This window comes from Trichosurus vulpecula, chromosome 2 (assembly GCF_011100635.1).
Source record: "Trichosurus vulpecula isolate mTriVul1 chromosome 2, mTriVul1.pri, whole genome shotgun sequence".
Classification (NCBI taxonomy): Eukaryota; Metazoa; Chordata; class Mammalia; order Diprotodontia; family Phalangeridae; genus Trichosurus; species Trichosurus vulpecula.
In genome coordinates, this window is record NC_050574.1 from 36,832,645 (window position 1) to 36,836,817 (window position 4,173).

Here is a 4,173-nt window from a genome sequence, read left to right on the forward strand (position 1 = left end):
CCCACCCACTCTCCCTAAGGAGGCAAGCAATTCTACATAGGCCACATGTGTATCATTATGCAAGACCCTTCCACAATACTCATGGTGTGAAAGACTAACTATATTTTGCTCCTTCCTATCCTATCCCCCTTTATTCAATTTTCTCTTTTGACCCTGTCCCTTTTTGAAAGTGTTTGCTTTTGATTACTTCTTCCCCCTATCTGCCCTCCCTTCTATCATCCCCCCTTTTTTATCACCTTCCTCCTTCTTTCCTGTAGGGTAAGATACCCAATTGAGTGTGTATGTTATTCCCTCCTCAGGTCAAATCTGATGAGAGCAAGATTCACTCATTCCCCCTCACCTGCCCCCTCTTCCCTCCCAACAGAACTGCTTTTTCTTGCCACTTTTATGTGAGATAATTTACCCCATTCTATCACTCCCTTTCTCCCTCTCTCAATATATTCCTTTCTCATCCCTTAATTTGATTTTATTTTTTTAGATATCATCCCTTTGTATTCAACTCACCCTGTACCCTCTGTCTCTCTGTCCCTGTCTCTGTCTCTGTCTCTGTCTCTGTCTCTCTCTCTCCATATATACATATGTGTGTGTGTGTGTGTGTGTGTGTGTGTGTGTATTCCCTTCAGCTCCCCTAATACTGAGGTCTCATGAATTATACACATCATCTTCCCACGTAGGAATGTAAACAAAACAGTTCAACTTTAGTAAGTCCCTTATGATTTCTCTTTCTTGTTTACCTTTTCATGCTTCTCTTGATTCTTGTGTTTGAAAGTCAAATTTTCTATTCAGCTTTGGTCTTTTCACTGAGAAAACTTGAAAGTCTTCTATTTCATTGAAAATTCATATTTTGCCTTGGAGCATGATACTCAGTTTTGCTGGGTAGGTGATTCTTGGTTTTAATCCTAGCTCCACTGACCTCTGGAATATTGTATTCCAAGCCCTTTGATTCCTTAATATAGAATCTGTTAGATCTTGTATTATCCTGATTGTGTTTCCACAATACTCAAATTGTTTCTTTCTGGCTGCTTGCAGTATTTTCTCCTTGATCTGGGAGCTTTGGAATTTGGTGACAATATTCCTGGGAGTTTTCTTTTTGGGATCTTTTTCAGGAGGTGATTGGTAGATTCTTTCAATTTCTATTTTACCCCCTGGCTCTAGAATATAGGGCAGTTTTCCCTGATAATTTCTTGAAAGATGATATCTAGGCTCTTTTTTTGATCATGGCTTTAAGGTAGTCCAATAATTTTTAAATTATCTCTCCTGGATCTGTTTTCCAGATCAGTAGTTTTTCCAATGAGATATTTCACATTGTCTTCCTTTTTTTCATTCCTTTGGCTCTATTTTATAATATCTTGATTTCTCATAAAGTCACTAGCTTCCACTTTGCTCCAATCTAATTTTTAAGGTAGTATTTTCTTCAGTGGTCTTTTGGACCTCCTTTTCCATTTGGCTAATTCTGCCTTTCAAGGCATTCTTCTCCTCATTGGCTTTTTGGAGCTCTTTTGCCATTTGAGTTAGTCTATTTTTTAAGGTGTTATTTTCTTCAGTATTTTTTGGGGTCTCCTTTAGCAAGCCGTTGACTTGTTTTTCATGATTTTCTCACATCACTCTGATTTCTCTTCCCAATTTTTCCTCTACTTCTCTAACTTGATTTTCCAAATCCTTTTTGAGCTCTTCCATGGCCTGAGACCAGTTCATGTTTTTCTTGGAGGCTTTTGTTGTAGGCTCTTTGACTTTGTTGACTTCTTCTGGCTGTATGTTTTGGTCTTCTTTGTCACCAAAGAAAGATTCCAAAGTCTGAGTCTGAATCTGAGAGTGTTTTCACTGCCTGTTCATGTTCCCAGTCAACTACTTGACCCTTGAGCTTTTTGTCGGGGTATGACTGCTTGTAGAGTATAGAGTACTTTGTCCCAAGCTTGAGGGGATACGCTGTTGTTTTCAGAGCTATTTCTACACAGCAAGCTCTGCCCACACCAGTGCTCCTCCTCCCCCAAGAACCACCAACCCATACTGCGACTCAGATCTAAGCAGGCTCTGCACTCCTGCTCTGATCTGCCACTTAATTCCTCCCACCAGGTGGGCCTGGGGCCGAAAGCAACTGCAGCTGTAGCTCTGGAAGCAGCCTCAGAGCTGCACCACCTCCACCGCCCCGAGGCGGTGGCCTACCACAAACTCCTTTCACTCTGTCCTGCAATTTTTACCACTAACCTTCTCTGTTGTCTTTGGTGTTTTTGGGTTGAGAAGTCTGGTAACTGCCACAGCTCATTGATTCAGCGTGTATGGCCTGTTCCACCTGCCTCCCCGTCTGGTTGGTCTGGGCACAGCCCATGCTGAGCTCTGCTCCGCTCCACTCCCAGCATGGTGCAATAGACCTTACTCAGCAACCATCCAGTCTGTCCTGGGATGGAGCCCTGCTTCCCTCTGCTATTTTGTGGGTTCAGCAGTTCTAGAATTTGTTCAGAGCCATTTTTATAGGTGTTTGGAGGGTCCTAGGGGAGGCTTTAGGCAAATCCCTGCTTTCCAGCTGCCATCTTGGCTCTGCCCCCCTCTTTTTTCCCAACTTCCTTTTTTAAATTGTTTAAAATTTTTTGTTGCTCTCTTTTGTTTTTACATCACCGACAGTTCCCTACATATTCTTCCACTCCTCCCAGAAAGACATCCTTTATAATGAGGAACAAAAAAGAGGAGAAAACAGTTACGAAAAACCAACCAACAGGTCAACTAAATCTGACATTGTGGTATTTGTTCTATGCTCAGAGTTACCTACCTCTGCAAAAGGAAAAAAAAATGTACTTTCTCCTATCTCTTCATTGGGATCAAGCTTTGTCATTATCATTTCAGAGCATTAGATTCAATTGTTTTGTTGAAAGACAACTCTATCTTTTTATAAAGTAATATGTTTTCCCCCAAATTACACGTGACAGCTCTCTTCCTGAAGACATTTTTTCCTGGTAGGCATGAGTTTCTGAGTAATCTACAAGCCTTTGGTGTCTTTCATCTCCCTCTTTCCTTTCATGATCCCAAATCATTGCCCAATATATTTTTACCATTCTCTGCATCTACCTTTGCCTTGATGTCACTGGCTATCAGGGTTATGTTAACTTGACTTGGAGAATCTCCTCAAGGGTTTCTCTACCTCTCCATCATTTAAAAAAAAGATATTGATGTATGCACTTCAGTGAACTTCGTGGAGGGTTGTTCATTTGAGCTAATGCTAACCATGAATACTGTCAAGTGGGATGAGCCTTCAGTGAGCTTGGGGAAGTGAGGAAGCTGAGGTATGAGCTCTGTTGAGGAATGTTGGAACCACTGTTCTAATGAGGTGAATTGGGGTTTTAGGACTTGGGGGCATGCCTGAGTTGGAATTAGGTTTCTCTTTGGAATTTCATTGGGGAAGGGAAATCTCCTGCACCACCTCCCCACCCCACCTATCTTAACATCTTTATCATTTTTTCTCTTCTACTCAAGGGGGCTTTAGAAACTACTAAGGCCTTTTTCGGTTCCTGGCTTCCAAGATGACCAAGAAGAGGAGGAGCAATGGCTGCACCAAGAAGGGCCATGGCCATGTGCAGCCCACCTGTTGCACCAACTGCACCATGCTGCGTGCCGAAGGCCAAGGCCATCAAGAAATTTGTCACGCACAACATCGTGGAAGCCACGGCCATCAGGGGCATCTCTGAGGCCAGCGCCTTCGACTGTATATGAAACTACATTACTGTGTGAGCTGTGCGATCCACAGTAAGGTAGTGAGGAATTGCTCCCATGAGGTTTGGAAGGATTGGACGCCCCCACCCCAATTCAGACCTGCAGGTACTACCACCAGACCCCCTCCAAAGCCCATGTAAAGAGCTATCTGTCCATCAGCATTCCTGAACCAATCAGAGGAAAATAAAATGGTTGGTCTACCTTAAAAAAAAAAAAAACTACCAATGTCTTTGCCAACTCTGGGGTCTTTGCTTCTTCTTCCGGTGACTCTAATTTGTAGATGCAGGGCACAGAGCTGAAAGTCAGGACTTTGGTAGGGAGGAAAGGGGAACCCTAGTTCACAGATACAGGGCACAGAGCTGAGATTTATCATGGAAGGATTTATCAAAGAGGTTTAATCTGAGAGAGGGCTCCTAATCCTACCCCTTACCTGGTCCACCAAGACACAACCCTCATGGACTCGAAGACAGA

The 4,173-nt window shown here is 42.9% G+C and overlaps 1 pseudogene; it reads left to right on the forward strand.

Moving 5' to 3' along the window:
- The first annotated feature begins 3,512 nt into the window (after positions 1-3,512).
- Positions 3,513-3,842, forward strand: LOC118836334 (annotated as a pseudogene).
- The last annotated feature ends 331 nt before the right edge of the window (positions 3,843-4,173 follow it).